This window comes from Oncorhynchus keta, chromosome 23 (assembly GCF_023373465.1).
Source record: "Oncorhynchus keta strain PuntledgeMale-10-30-2019 chromosome 23, Oket_V2, whole genome shotgun sequence".
Lineage (NCBI taxonomy): Eukaryota > Metazoa > Chordata > Actinopteri > Salmoniformes > Salmonidae > Oncorhynchus > Oncorhynchus keta.
The window spans coordinates 9,553,974-9,571,473 of record NC_068443.1 but is presented as its reverse complement, the minus strand read 5'-3'; the positions used below and the strand labels follow the sequence as shown (position 1 = coordinate 9,571,473).

Sequence of the window (17,500 nt, the reverse complement as noted above, 5' to 3'; positions counted from 1 at the left end):
CCACCCTGAGAGTGACTAGGCCTTATATACCACCCTGAGAGTGACTAGGTCTTACATACCACCCTGAGAGTGACTAGGCATTATATACCACCCTGAGAGTGACTAGGCCTTACATACCACCCTGAGAGTGTCTCGGCCTTATATACCACCCTAAGAGTGACTGGGCATTATATACCACCCTGAGAGTGTCTAGGCCTTACATACCACCCTGAGAGTGTCTAGGCCTTACATACCACCCTGAGAGTGTCTAGGCCTTACATACCACCCTGAGAGTGACTAGGCATTATTACATTTACATTTACATTTAAGTCATTTAGCAGATTATATACCACCCTGAGAGTGTCTAGGCCTTACATACCACCCTGAGAGTGTGTCTAGGCCTTAAATACCACCCTGAGAGTGACCAGGCATTATATACCACCCTGAGAGTGACTAGGCATTATATACCACCCTGAGAGTGACTAGGCCTTACATACCACCCTGAGAGTGTCTAGGCCTTACATACCACCCTGAGAGTGACTAGGCATTATATACCACCCTGAGAGTGTCTAGGCCTTACATACCACCCTGAGAGTGACTAGTCATTATTACATTTACATTTACATTTAAGTCATTTAGCAGATTATATACCACCCTGAGAGTGTCTAGGCATTATATACCACCCTGAGAGTGACTAGGCATTATTACATTTACATTTACATTTAAGTCATTTAGCAGATTATATACCACCCTGAGAGTGTCTAGGCCTTACATACCACCCTGAGAGTGTCTAGGCCTTACATACCACCCTGAGAGTGACCAGGCATTATATACCACCCTGAGAGTGACTAGGCATTATATACCACCCTGAGAGTGACTAGGCCTTACATACCACCCTGAGAGTGACTAGGCATTATATACCACCCTGAGAGTGACTAGGCCTTACATACCACCCTGAGAGTGACTAGGCATTATATACCACCCTGAGAGTGACTAGGCATTATATACCACCCTGACAGTGTCTAGGCCTTACATACCACCCTGAGAGTGACTAGGCATTATATACCACCCTGAGAGTGTCTAGGCCTTACATACCACCCTGAGAGTGTCTAGGCCTTACATACCACCCTGAGAGTGACTAGGCATTATATACCACCCTGAGAGTGTCTAGGCCTTACATACCACCCTGAGAGTGACTAGGCCTTACATACCACCCTGAGAGTGACTAGGCATTATATACCACCCTGAGAGTGACTAGGCATTATATACCACCCTGAGAGTGACTAGGCCTTACATACCACCCTGAGAGTGACTAGGCAGTATATACCACCCTGAGAGTGACCAGGCCTTTACATACCACCCTACCTCTTCGTGTTCACTTTACTCTCTAACTGGCTGACATTCTCTCTCTCTCTCACAGCAGTTTTATAGCGGTCCCCTGTTTACATTCCCCAGTAGCTGACTCACCTCAGGGGACTAACTGCATCACTGAACACACACACACACTGTATCATCCCTTTCAAACACTCTCTCTCTCTCTCTCTCTCTCTCTCTCTCTCTCTCTCTCTCTCTCCTCTCCCTCTCTCACACACACACAATCCTATTGCTCAAATCATACAGAAAGCAGCTAGTCACATGACAAGCTCCACTACTCCCTGAGGACAACGCTACTCCACCATGCTGGGTCACACACACCCACACCCACACACACACACACACACACACACACACACACACACACACACACACACACACACACACACACACACACACACACACACACACACACACACACACACACACACATGTTTTCTTCAGGCACCAAATGGAGAGAAAAAAAAACGGACTTAAACAGGGAGGGATTTAAGCTGAACTCCGTTGCAAAATGTTTTGCTATGTTTTGAAACTGTGTGCACCAATGAATATGACTCAGCTCTCTCCTATAGCCAACTAGCACTGAAACGCGCTGTCTGTCTAGTGGACTGAAAACATTAGGCCTAATTCTGTGTGCTTATTAGGCCTATACTACAGTAGCTTGGCTGAACCACAAGGTGCACTGCAAGGCGTAGCCTATACCTACAAGCAGATGAAACTGAGGACATTGTGTATAAGCATGTCCCAAATGGCACCCTAATCCCTATATAATAGAATACTACTAAAGTAGTTCACTGTATAGAGAATAGGGTGCCATTTGGGACAAATGTTGTGTGGCTCAGTTGGTAGAGCAGGGCACTTGCAAAGTCAGGGTTGTGGATTGGATTCCCACGGGGATACCAGTATGAAAATGTATGTAAGTCGCTCTGGGTAAGAGCGTCTGCTAAATGACTAAAATCTAAGTCCATTAATAAAAGATCTCCTCCAACTCAAAGGGCCAATCGGGTTAGTTCAATAACACAGCATGTTACAATCAATTCAAATCTCAGGAATTAGCCCTTTCAATTCAATTGGTGAGTTTATTCACCATCCCTATGTCTTAAAAGAGAACTTCAGAATACATTACATATTATAACGTTGGGAGAAGAGCAATACACAAAATCATTGCAACCTGTGATAGTGATTACAACATTAGATTACAACATTAGACTGTAGCATTAAACTATAGCATTAGACTATAGCATTAGACTACAACATTAGATTACAACATCAGACTATAGCATTAGACTACAACATTAGATTACAACATTAGACTATAGCATTAGACTACAACATTAGACTATAGCATTAGACTATAGCATTAGGCTTCAACATTAGACTACAGCATTAGGCTACAACATTAGACTATAGCATTAGACTATAACATTAGACTATAGCATTAGGCTATAGCATTAGGCTTCAACATTAGACTACAGCATTAGGCTACAACATTAGGCTACAACATTAGACTATAGCATTAGGCTTCAACATTAGACTACAACATTAGACTACAGCATTAGGCTTCAACATCAGACTACAGCATTAGGCTACAACATTAGACTATAGCATTAGACTATAGCATTAGGCTACAGCATTAGGCTATAGCATTAGACTATAGCATTAGGCTTCAACATTAGACTACAGCATTAGGCTACAACATTAGACTATAGCATTAGACTATAACATTAGACTATAGCATTAGGCTATAGCATTAGGCTTCAACATTAGACTACAGCATTAGGCTACAACATTAGGCTACAACATTAGACTATAGCATTAGGCTTCAACAATAGACTACAACATTAGACTACAGCATTAGGCTTCAACATCAGACTACAGCATTAGGCTACAACATTAGACTATAGCATTAGACTATAGCATGAGACTATAGCATTAGGCTACTACATTAGACTATAGCATCCGGCTACTACATTAGGCTACAACATTAGACTGTAGCATTAGACTATAGCATTAGGCTACTACATTAGGCTACAGCATTAGACTATAGCATTAGACTATAGCATTAGACTACAACATTGGGCTACAACATTAGACTATAGCATTAGACTACAGCATTAGGCTTCAACATTAGACTACAACATTAGACTACAGCATTAGGCTATAGCATTAGGCTACAACATTAGACTACAGCATGAGACTATAGCATTAGGCTACAACATTAGGCTACAACATTAGACTGTAGCATTAGACTATAGCATTAGGCTACTACATTAGGCTACAACATTAGACTGTAGCATTAGACTATAGCATTAGGCTACTACATTAGGCTACAGCATTAGACTATAGCATTAGGCTACTGCATTAGGCTACAACATTACTGTAGCATTAGACTACAACATTAGGCTATAGCATTAGACTACAACATTAGACTATAGCATTAGGCTACAACATTAGGCTACAACATTAGACTATAGCGTTAGACTATAGCATTAGACTATAGCATTAGACTACAACATTGGGCTACAACATTAGACTATAGCATTAGGCTACAACATTAGGCTATGTGGTACGCTAAGTGGAATTTTATAGAAGTTTATGAATGTCAGAAATGCACTTGTATTCAACAGCAACTGAAAAGAATGCTAATGAAATGCTGTTTCCGCCTACACTCACTGTAAGGGCACAGTAATACTTTTTGGCCCACTTCTAAGTAAATAGGCTGCAGCCAGACAGAGGGCGTGTAGTTGTGTAAAGTAGAGCCCAGGACACTGGTCACAAGTAGTGCACTACATAGGGAATAGGGTCCCATTTGGAACACATCCAAGCTGTAAGTGCACAGTTGTAAGGTGCAGCCAGGCCTAGTAGTGTAAAATCAGGGTCTGTAGCGGCAACCTAGCAGAGAGCATGAGACACTAATCACTCCTAAAGAGGTCATAAAGGTCACCAGAGAGGCATTGACTAGGAACAGCCACAGAGTGTGGAGAAAGAGGCCACTGTGTGGGTGGGGAGAGGTGTGGAGCTGCCATTGCAACTCATTAGAAACAGACTCCTGGAAGGAGTAGATAGCATGGCAAAAAAATATTAAATGCATCTTAAATGACACTCTATTCCCTATAGAGTGCAATACTTTTGACCAGTTCCCATAGAGTGGCATCTGAGAGGCAACCACAGCTTTCTGTAGCTTTCTAGTCCACATACATGAACGTTCCTAATTCCATTCATAGAACCCTTTCCATTCCATTTCGGCCTATTATAAACTGTGCAGGTGCAGCCTCTGTAGAGCCTGAATATAGCCTATGCCTACACTGCGGTTATATATACTGTGGCTAATGTCAGCATGAACTAAACTGGACCTACTTGATTGTCGACACATACTGAGCCATTGTTCAGACACCTACAGTACCTACCAGGCCGTGCAATAAACAAGGATTGCGTTGCCACGGCAACCCCTGACCGCTTCCTGCTGCGCTTCTTAGGATTTGGTGCCGCTTGTTTAGTGCACCTGCCGCACGACTGACCCCGTTTTAGCACATCAGACAGCCAATCAGTGAGTCAGACGAGGGAGCTCATTATTGGCCCTTGTCTTAAAACAATAGTAACAATACATGTTTGAATGCTACTCAAGACGAGATATCAAATGAAAAGCTCATCACAAGCCATCATGCTGAACCCTAATGATGGAAACTATGCCTGTGCAGCAACACTACCGTAAACACCTGGCGTGAGAATTGTACTACGATAGCAACAAACACAGCCTGGAAACTCCACAAGACTTTAATTTTACATTTTATTATTGACCCGTCGTCAGAGGACAAAAATATTTCTTTTTTTCTTACTTACTTACATTCTACACATATGGGACTTTTTTTTACACAGAAGTTACTGTACATAGCTAAATATAGTACTTTCAGTCGTAACAATTATAGTATGTCTACTTCACCCATCAGTATGTCTACTTCACCATCAGTATGTCTACTTCACCATCAGTATGTCTACTTCAACCATCAGTATGTCTACTTCACCATCAGTATGTCTACTTCACCATCAGTATGTCTACTTCAACCATCAGTATGTCTACTTCACCATTACTATGTCTACCTCACCATCACCATGTCTACTTCAGCATCAGTATGTCTACCTCACCATCAGTATGTCTACTTCACCCATCAGTATGCTACTTCACCATCAGTATGTCTACTTCACCCATCAGTATGTCTACCTCACCATCAGTATGTCTACCTCACCATCAGTATGTCTACCTCACCATCACTATGTCTACTTCAGCATCAGTATGTCTACCTCACCATCAGTATGTCTACTTCACCCATCAGTATGCTACTTCACCATCAGTATGTCTACTTCACCCATCAGTATGTCTACTTCACCATCAGTATGTCTACTTCACCATCAGTATGTCTACTTCACCATCAGTATGTCTACTTCACCATCAGTATGTCTACTTCACCATCAGTATGTCTACCTCACCATCAGTATGTCTACTTCACCATCAGTATGCTACTTCACCATCAGTATGTCTACTTCACCATCAGTATGTCTACTTCACCATCACTATGTCTACTTCACCATCAGTATGTCTACTTCACCATCAGTATGTCTACCTCACCATCAGTATGTCTACTTCACCCATCAGTATGTCTACTTCACCATCAGTATGTCTACTTCACCCATCAGTATGTCTACCTCACCATCACTATGTCTACTTCAGCATCAGTATGTCTACCTCACCATCAGTATGTCTACTTCACCCATCAGTATGCTACTTCACCATCAGTATGTCTACTTCACCCATCAGTATGTCTACCTCACCATCAGTATGTCTACCTCACCATCAGTATGTCTACTTCACCCATCAGTATGTCTACTTCACCATCAGTATGTCTACTTCACCCATCAGTATGTCTACCTCACCATCACTATGTCTACTTCAGCATCAGTATGTCTACCTCACCATCAGTATGCTACTTCACCATCAGTATGTCTACCTCACCATCAGTATGTCTACTTCACCATCAGTATGTCTACTTCACCATCAGTATGCTACTTCACCATCAGTATGTCTACTTCACCATCACTATGTCTACTTCACCATCAGTATGTCTACTTCACCATCAGTATGTCTACTTCACCATCAGTATGTCTACTTCACCCATCAGTATGTCTACTTCACCATCAGTATGTCTACTTCACCATCAGTATGTCTACTTCACCATCAGTATGTCTACTTCACCATCAGTATGTCTACTTCACCCATCAGTATGTCTACCTCACCATCAGTATGCTACTTCACCATCAATATGTCTACTTCACCATCAGTATGTCTACTTCACCATCAGTATGTCTACCTCACCATCAGTATGCTACTTCACCCATCAGTATGTCTACTTCACCATCAGTATGTCTACTTCACCATCACTATGTCTACTTCACCATCAGTATGTCTACTTCACCATCAGTATGTCTACTTCACCCATCAGTATGTCTACTTCACCATCAGTATGTCTACTTCACCATCAGTATGTCTACTTCACCCATCAGTATGTCTACCTCACCATCAGTATGCTACTTCACCATCAGTATGTCTACTTCACCATCAGTATGTCTACTTCACCATCAGTATGTCTACTTCACCATCAGTATGTCTACTTCAACCATCAGTATGTCTACTTCACCATCAGTATGTCTACTTCACCATCACCATGTCTACTTCAGCATCAGTATGTCTACCTCACCATCAGTATGTCTACTTCACCCATCAGTATGCTACTTCACCATCAGTATGTCTACTTCACCCATCAGTATGTCTACCTCACCATCAGTATGTCTACCTCACCATCAGTATGTCTACTTCACCCATCAGTATGTCTACTTCACCATCAGTATGTCTACTTCACCCATCAGTATGTCTACCTCACCATCACTATGTCTACTTCAGCATCAGTATGTCTACCTCACCATCAGTATGTCTACTTCACCCATCAGTATGTCTACTTCACCATCAGTATGTCTACTTCACCCATCAGTATGTCTACCTCACCATCAGTATGTCTACCTCACCATCAGTATGTCTACTTCACCCATCAGTATGTCTACTTCACCCATCAGTATGTCTACCTCACCATCAGTATGTCTACCTCACCATCAGTATGTCTACCTCACCATCAGTATGCTACTTCACCATCAGTATGCTACTTCACCATCAGTATGTCTACCTCACCATCAGTATGTCTACTTCACCATCAGTATGTCTACTTCACCATCAGTATGCTACTTCACCATCAGTATGTCTACTTCACCATCACTATGTCTACTTCACCATCAGTATGTCTACTTCACCATCAGTATGTCTACTTCACCATCAGTATGTCTACTTCACCCATCAGTATGTCTACTTCACCATCAGTATGTCTACTTCACCATCAGTATGTCTACTTCACCATCAGTATGTCTACTTCACCATCAGTATGTCTACTTCACCCATCAGTATGTCTACCTCACCATCAGTATGCTACTTCACCATCAATATGTCTACTTCACCATCAGTATGTCTACTTCACCATCAGTATGTCTACCTCACCATCAGTATTCTACTTCACCCATCAGTATGTCTACTTCACCATCACTATGTCTACTTCACCATCACTATGTCTACTTCACCATCAGTATGTCTACTTCACCATCAGTATGTCTACTTCACCCATCAGTATGTCTACTTCACCATCAGTATGTCTACTTCACCATCAGTATGTCTACTTCACCCATCAGTATGTCTACCTCACCATCAGTATGCTACTTCACCATCAGTATGTCTACTTCACCATCAGTATGTCTACTTCACCATCAGTATGTCTACTTCACCATCAGTATGTCTACTTCAACCATCAGTATGTCTACTTCACCATCAGTATGTCTACTTCACCATCAGTATGTCTACTTCACCATCAGTATGTCTACTTCACCATCAGTATGTCTACCTCACCATCAGTATGTCTACTTCACCATAGGTATGTCTACTTCAACCATCAGTATGTCTACTTCACCATCAGTATGTCTACTTCACCATCAGTATGTCTACTTCACCATCAGTATGTCTACCATCACCATCAGTATGTCTACTTCACCATCAGTATGTCTACTTCAACCATCAGTATGTCTCCACTCACTGCACCTGTACACAGCCCATCTGTAAATAGCCCACCCAACGACCTCATCCCATATTGTTATTTATTTTTTGCTCTTTTGCACCCCAGTATCTCTGCTTGCACATCATTATCTGTATATCCATCACTCCAGTGTTAATTGCTAAATTGTAATTATTTCACCATTATGGCCTATTTATTGCCTTACCTCCCTAATCTTACTACATTTGCACACACTGTATATAGATTCTTCTATTGTGTTATTGACTGTACGTTTGTTTATTCCATGTGTAACTCTGTGTTGTTGTTTGTGTCGCACTGCTTTGCTTTAACTTGGTCAGGTCGCAGTTGTAAATGAGAACTTGTTTTCAACTGGCCTTCCTGGTTAAATAAAGGTGATCTGGCCTACCTGGTTAAATAAAGGTGATCTGGCCTACCTGGTTAAATAAAGGTGATCTGGCCTACCTGGTTAAATAAAGGTGATCTGGCCTACCTGGTTAAATAAAGGTGATCTGGCCACCTGGTTAAATAAAGGTGAAAGGATCAAATGTATAAAAGAAAAAAATCAATAGCAGGAAACCACACCCCTATTTTATGAATAGCAGGAAACCACACCCCTAGTTTATGAATAGCAGGAAACCACAGCCCTAATTTATGAATAGCAGGAAATCACACCCCTAGTTTATGAATAGCAGGAAACCACACCCCTAGTTTATGAATAGCAGGAAACCACACCCCTAGTTTATGAATAGCAGGAAACCACACCCCTAGTTTATGAATAGCAGGAAACCACACCCCTAGTTTATGAATAGCAGGAAACCACACCCCTAGTTTATGAATAGCAGGAAACCACACCCCTAGTTTATGAATAGCAGGAAACCACACCCCTAGTTTATGAATAGCAGGAAACCACACCCCTATTTTATGAATAGCAGGAAACCACACCCCTATTTTATGAATAGCAGGAAACCACACCCCTAGTTTATGAATAGCAGGAAACCACACCCCTAGTTTATGAATAGCAGGAAACCACACCCCTATTTTATGAATAGCAGGAAACCACACCCCTAGTTTATGAATAGCAGGAAACCACACCCCTATTTTATGAATAGCAGGAAATCACACCCCTAGTTTATGAATAGCAGGAAACCACACCCTAGTTTATGAATAGCAGGAAACCACACCCTAGTTTATGAATAGCAGGAAACCACACCCCTATTTTATGAATAGCAGGAAATCACACCCCTAGTTTATGAATAGCAGGAAACCACACCCCTATTTTATGAATAGCAGGAAACCACACCCCTAGTTTATGAATAGCAGGAAACCACACCCCTAGTTTATGAATAGCAGGAAACCACACCCCTATTTTATGAATAGCAGGAAATCACACCCCTAGTTTATGAATAGCAGGAAACCACACCCCTAGTTTATGAATAGCAGGAAACCACACCCCTAGTTTATGAATAGCAGGAAACCACACCCCTAGTTTATGAATAGCAGGAAACCACACCCCTATTTTATGAATAGCAGGAAATCACACCCCTAGTTTATGAATAGCAGGAAACCACACCCCTAGTTTATGAATAGCAGGAAACCACACCCCTAGTTTATGAATAGCAGGAAACCACACCCCTAGTTTATGAATAGCAGGAAACCACACCCCTAGTTTATGAATAGCAGGAAACCACACCCCTAGTTTATGAATAGCAGAAAACCACACCCCTAGTTTATGAATAGCAGGAAACCACACTCCTAGTTTATGAATAGCAGGAAACCACACTCCTAGTTTATGAATAGCAGGAAACCACAGCCCTAATTTATGAATAGCAGGAAATCACACCCCTAGTTTATGAATAGCAGGAAACCACACCCCTAGTTTATGAATAGCAGGAAACCACACCCCTAGTTTATGAATAGCAGGAAACTACACCCCTAGTTTATGAATAGCAGGAAACTACACCCCTAGTTTATGAATAGCAGGAAACCACACCCCTAGTTTATGAATAGCAGGAAACCACACCCCTATTTTATGAATAGCAGGAAACCACACCCCTAGTTTATGAATAGCAGGAAACCACACCCCTATTTTATGAATAGCAGGAAATCACACCCCTAGTTTATGAATAGCAGGAAACCACACCCCTAGTTTATGAATAGCAGGAAACCACACCCCTAGTTTATGAATAGCAGGAAACCACACCCCTATTTTATGAATAGCAGGAAATCACACCCCTAGTTTATGAATAGCAGGAAACCACACCCCTAGTTTATGAATAGCAGAAAACCACACCCCTAGTTTATGAATAGCAGGAAACCACACCCTAGTTTATGAATAGCAGGAAACCACACCCCTAGTTTATGAATAGCAGGAAACCACACCCCTAGTTTATGAATAGCAGGAAACCACACCCCTAGTTTATGAATAGCAGGAAACCACACCCCTAGTTTATGAATAGCAGGAAACCACACCCTAGTTTATGAATAGCAGGAAACCACACCCTAGTTTATGAATAGCAGAAAACCACACCCCTAGTTTATGAATAGCAGGAAACCACACTCCTAGTTTATGAATAGCAGGAAACCACACTCCTAGTTTATGAATAGCAGGAAACCACAGCCCTAATTTATGAATAGCAGGAAATCACACCCCTAGTTTATGAATAGCAGGAAACCACACCCCTAGTTTATGAATAGCAGGAAACCACACCCCTAGTTTATGAATAGCAGGAAACCACACCCCTAGTTTATGAATAGCAGGAAACCACACCCCTAGTTTATGAATAGCAGGAAACCACACCCCTAGTTTATGAATAGCAGGAAACCACACCCCTAGTTTATGAATAGCAGGAAACCACACCCCTAGTTTATGAATAGCAGGAAACCACACCCCTAGTTTATGAATAGCAGGAAACCACACTCCTAGTTTATGAATAGCAGGAAACCACACCCCTAGTTTATGAATAGCAGGAAACCACACCCTAGTTTATGAATAGCAGGAAACCACACTCCTAGTTTATGAATAGCAGGAAACCACACCCCTAGTTTATGAATAGCAGGAAACCACACCCCTAGTTTATGAATAGCAGGAAACCACACCCCTAGTTTATGAATAGCAGGAAACCACACCCTAGTTTATGAATAGCAGGAAACCACACCCCTAGTTTATGAATAGCAGGAAACCACACCCCTAGTTTATGAATAGCAGGAAACCACACCCCTAGTTTATGAATAGCAGGAAACCACACCCCTAGTTTATGAATAGCAGGAAACCACACCCCTAGTTTATGAATAGCAGGAAACCACACCCCTAGTTTATGAATAGCAGGAAACCACACCCCTAGTTTATGAATAGCAGGAAACCACACCCCTAGTTTATGAATAGCAGGAAACCACACCCCTCGTTTATGAATAGCAGGAAACCACACCCCTAGTTTATGAATAGCAGGAAACCACACCCCTAGTTTATGAATAGCAGGAAACCACACCCCTAGTTTATGAATAGCAGGAAACCACACCCCTAGTTTATGAATAGCAGGAAACCACACCCCTAGTTTATGAATAGCAGGAAACTACACCACTAGCTTGTCAATAATAATCATCTGTGTTTGTGATACATCATACAGGCACACAGCAGGTATGCCTAAGCACGACACACTGATGATGATTTGATAATGATGTACTGTGCTACACCGCACCCTTCCATTCCTCTGGCTGCTTCTCTCTCAAAACCCATGTCACACTCACACCGAGCAGCCCACTTCACATGTGAAGAGCCTGTGAAGATGGACAAGAGCAACCGCATCACCACAAACCAAATGAGGTAGAAATAGAGTTGAGTTGTGTGATTGTGATTCTGCCAGGGGGTGCGATGGGAGAACAGGGTGCTGATTCTGTCGTTTCAGTCTGTAGACCTGGGGAGGATTGTACATTCCATGACTCTCTCTGTGTAGTGTGTAGCTCTTTGCTAGCCTAAACGCTCAGCGCCCTGGTTTTGGTCTGCGCTGAGCGTCAACATTCTGAGTAAACAAGAAATTAGTTTCATAACTAGTGTAAACTAAGGCTAGGCTACTTCCCCGTACCCTGCAGCCTGGACATGGAGAAGGAACAGAGAATGCCAAGCAGAGAGACATGGTTCTTTTGGCATACCTCAAACCGGGGATCAAACCCCCAGCCTTCTGATGTCAGGGTGGACACTCTAACCGCCAGGCCACTGAGTTGGTCAGTATTATAACTGCAGATCTAATATGCTGGTCGGTCACATGTCGGGAACCAACGTGTGTTTTTCTACAAGGACCCGTCCCTTTTCTTTGCCCCTCTCTTTATTATTATTATTTTTTAACCTTTATTTAACTAGGCAAGTCAGTTAAGAACAAATTAGGAACAGTGGGTTAACTGCCTGTTCGGGGCAGAACGAAAGATTTGTACCTTGTCAGCTCGGGGGTTTTGAACTTGCAACCTTCCGGTTACTAGTCCAATGCTCTAACCACTAGGCTACCCTGCCACCCCAGGGTCCGTGCTTACCATGTCCAGATTCAACAGGCTCCTTCACACCTATATCAGATGACTCATTCACACACACACGGCTGTGATTTGGGCCCAGCAGGCAGGGTGGAAGAGAGTCCAGATTCAACAGGCTCCTTCACACCTATATCAGATGACTCATTCACACACACACGGCTGTGATTTGGGCCCAGCAGGCAGGGTGGAAGAGAGTCCAGATTCAACAGGCTCCTTCACACCTATATCAGATGACTCATTCACACACACGGCTGTGATTTGGGCCCAGCAGGCAGGGTGGAAGAGAGTCCAGATTCAACAGGCTCCTTCACACCTATATCAGATGACTCATTCACACACACGGCTGTGATTTGAGCCCAGCAGGCAGGGTGGAAGAGAGTCCACATTCATTGGACTTGTATTATAGAGGACTGAGGGCTCCGACTCACCAGCCAACCCATTATCTATCTGTCTGGTAGCTGGCGGTGTCACAGCTGCTGCCACACCGAGCGCAACGGACAGAACACTGGCACCCGGCCCTGCTGGCACTGAGACCAGGCTTGCTTCACAAATAGCACCCTATATTTCCTATGCAGTACACTATTTAAGGAATAGGGTGCCATTTGGGACACATGCCAGGGTAGAGATCTGTAATCGCTCAATGTGGAGATCATCCTACTACACACGTCTGGTCTGGGTTAACGCTAGGCAAGGCTAGCTGAGTGTGAATGGCTAGGACACCACAGTCTGTGGGATGGGACGGCTAAGACACCACAAGCTCTGGGATGGGACGGCTAGGACACCACAGTCTGTGGGATGGGACGGCTAAGACACCACAAGCTGAGGGATGGGACGGCTAGGACACCACAGTCTGTGGGATGGGACGGCTAAGACACCACAAGCTGAGGGATGGGACGGCTAGGACACCACAAGCTCTGGGATGGGACGGCTAAGACACCACAAGCTCTGGGATGGGACGGCTAAGACACCACAAGCTCTGGGATGGGACGGCTAAGACACCACAAGCTCTGGGATGGGACGGCTAAGACACCACAAGCTGAGGGATGGGACGGCTAGGACACCACAAGCTCTGGGATGGGACACCACAAGCTCTGGGATGGGACGGCTAAGACACCACAAGCTCTGGGATGGGACGGCTAAGACACCACAAGCTCTGGGATGGGACGGCTAAGACACCACAAGCTCTGGGATGGGACGGCTAAGACACCACAAGCTCTGGGATGGGACGGCTAGGACACCACAAGCTCTGGGATGGGATGGCTAAAACACCACAAGCTCTGGGATGGGACGGCTAAGACACCACAAGCTCTGGGATGGGACGGCTAAGACACCACAAGCTCTGGGATGGGACGGCTGAGACACCACAAGCTCTGGGATGGGACGGCTAGGACACCACAAGCTCTGGGATGGGACGGCTAAGACACCACAAGCTGTGGGATGGGACGGCTAGGACACCACAGTCTGTGGGATGGGACGGCTAGGACACCACAAGTTGTGGGATGGGACACCACAAGCTCTGGGATGGGACTAGGACACCACAGTCTGTGGGATGGGGGATGGGACGGCTAGGACACCACAAGCTGTGGGATGGGACACCACAAGCTCTGGGAGGACACACACAAGCTCTGGGATGGGACGGCTAGGACACCACAAGCTCTGGGATGGGACGGCTAGGACACCACAAGCTCTGGGATGGGACGGCTAAGACACCACAAGCTCTGGGATGGGACGGCTAGGACACCACAAGCTGGCGGCGAGTCACTGGAGTTCATGTTTGAGTGGCACGGACCCAGAATGTGTCCTAAATAACACCCTATTCTCTATAGCGCACCACTTTTGATGAGAGCCCTATGGGCCATGGTCAAAAGTAGTGCACTTGAAAGGGCATATGGTGCCATTTGGCAAAGACCAAGAGAGGAGAAAGCCTGACCATATGCTAGTGCTGTTAGATTAGTAGCTTGACTGAACCACTGGGGAGGACAGGGACTGGGGAGGGCAGAGACTGGGGAGGAGGCAGGGACTGGGGAAGAGGCAGGGACTGGGGAGGAGGCAGGGACTGGGGAGGACAGGGACTGGGGAGGGCAGGGACTGGGGAGGAGGCAGGGACTGGGGAAGAGGCAGGGACTGGGGAGGAGGCAGGGACTGGGGAAGAGGCAGGGACTGGGGAGGAGGCAGGGACTGGGGAAGAGGCAGGGACTGGGGAGGAGGCAGGGACTGGGGAGGAGGCAGGGACTGGGGAGGGCAGGGATTGGGGAGGAGGTAGGGACTGGGGAGGAGGCAGGGACTGGGGAGGAGGCAGGGACTGGGGAGGGCAGGGATTGGGTAGGAGGTAGGGACTGGGGAGGAGGCAGGGACTGGGGAAGGCATGGATTTGAGAGGAAACAGGGACTGGACTGGGAAGGAGGCAGGGATTGAACTGAGGAAGGCAGGTATTGGGGATGAAGCAGGGACTGGGGAGGGCAGGGATTGGGGAGGAGGCAGGGACTGGGGAGGAGGCAGGGACTGGGGAGGAGGCAGGGATTGAACTGAGGAAGGCAGGTATTGGGGATGAAGCAGGGATTGGGGAGGAGGCAGGGACTGGGGAGGAGGCAGGGACTGGGGAGGAGGCAGGGACTGGGGAGGAGGCAGGGACTGGGGAGGAGGCAGAGCACAGCTGACTGGGAAGGAGGCAGAGCACAGCTGACTGGGAAGGAGGCAGAGCACAGCTGACTGAGCGCAGCTACAGACAGAATGCCACCTTGTCCTGGTGTAAAGGCAACAGACACGTGTCCAAGAAGGATGGAGATTAAATCAAAACAAGATCTTTCTTCAATATGTTTCATCAAACAGTGCTTGTGCATTCAAGACTGCAGTTTAAAAGCAAATCCCCTTACAACACAATCTAATTACGAACGTGAAATTGACTTAAAATATACTATGATGAATACAGTACCATAACCTAAATATAATGTTATCATGGAACAGCAAAGTGTTACATTTTGTGGGAGGATAAAAATGCTATTGTAGTTTTTGAAGTTTTTGTATTCTACTACATGGAGAACTGTATGTGTGTACAGTTGAAGTCGGACGTTTACATACACTTAGGATGGAATCATTAAAACTCGTTTTTCAACCATTCCACAAATATCTTGTTAACAAACTATAGTTTTGGCAACTTTGTTGCATGACACAAGTCATTTTGGGTCAGAAGTTTACATACACTAAGTTGACTGTGCCTTTAAACCACTTGGAAAAATCCAGAAAATGATGTCATGGCTTTAGAAGCTTCTGATAGGCTAATTTACATAATTTGAGTCAATTGGAGGTGTACCTGTGGATGTATTACAAGGCCTACCTTCAAACTCAGTGCCTCTTTGCTTGACATCGAGGGAAAATCAAAATAAATTATCCAATCAGCCAAAAGAAATCAGCCAAATAATTGTAGACCTCCACAAGTCTGGTTCATCCTTGGGAGCAATTTCCAAACGCCTGAAGGTACCACGTTCACCAGTACAAACAATAGTATGCAAGAATAAACACCATGGGACATCACCACCATCATACCGCTCGGGAAGGAGACGCGTTCTGTCTCCTAGAGATGAACGTACTTTGGTGCGAAAAGTGCAAATCAATCCCAGAACAACAGCAAAGGACCTTGTGAAGATGCTGGAGGAAACAGGTACAAAAGTATCAATATCCACAGTAAAACGAGTCCTATTTCAACATAACCTGAAAGGCCGCTCAGCAAGGAAGAAGCCACTGCTCCAAAACCGCCATTAAAAAGCCAGACTACGGTTTGCAACTGCACTTGGGGACAAAGCTCATACTTTTTGGAGAAATGCCCTCTGGTCTGATGACACAAAAATGGAACTGTTTGGCCATAATGACCATCGTTATGTTTGGAGGAAAAAGGGTGAGGCTTGCAACCCGAAGAACACCATCCCAACCCGTGAAGCACGGGGGTGGCAGCATCATGTTGCTTTGCTGCAGGAGGGACTGGTGCACTTCACAAAATAGATGGCATCACGAGGAAGGGAAATTATGTGGGTATATTGGAACAAAATCTCAAGACATAAGTCAGGAAGTTAAAGCTTGGTCGCAAATGGGTCTTCCAAATGGACAATGACCCCAAGCATACTTCCAAAGTTGTGGCAAAATGGCTTAAGGACAACAAAGTCAAGGTATTGGAGTGGCCATCACAAAGCCCTGACCTCAATCCTATAGAAAATTTGTGGGCAGAACTGAAAAGGCATGTGCGAGCAAGGAGGCCTACAAACCTGACTCAGTCACACCAGCTCTGTCAGGAGGAATGGGCCAAAATTCAACCAACTTATTGTGGGAAGCTTGTGGAAGGCTACCTGAAACGTTTGAAAAATGTAAAGGCAATGCTACCAAATACTAATTGAGTGTATGTAAACTCTGACCCACTGGGAATGTGATGAAAGAAATAAAAGCTGAAATAAATCATTCTCTTCACTATTATTCTGACA

At 44.6% G+C, this 17,500-nt stretch overlaps 1 protein-coding gene and 1 long non-coding RNA gene across 3 annotated transcripts in view; both read right to left on the bottom strand.

Moving 5' to 3' along the window:
• Positions 1 to 17,500, bottom strand: part of LOC118377070 (zinc finger E-box-binding homeobox 1-like) — a 138,071-nt gene that overhangs the window by 92,169 nt on the left and 28,402 nt on the right. The window lies entirely within an intron of this gene.
• On the bottom strand, positions 5,050 to 8,271 carry LOC127910957 (uncharacterized). The gene is made up of 3 exons (XR_008077002.1): positions 7,099 to 8,271; positions 5,993 to 6,317; positions 5,050 to 5,612 (listed from the first exon to the last, which is right to left on the bottom strand). It is a non-coding gene; the product is annotated as an uncharacterized LOC127910957 (long non-coding RNA).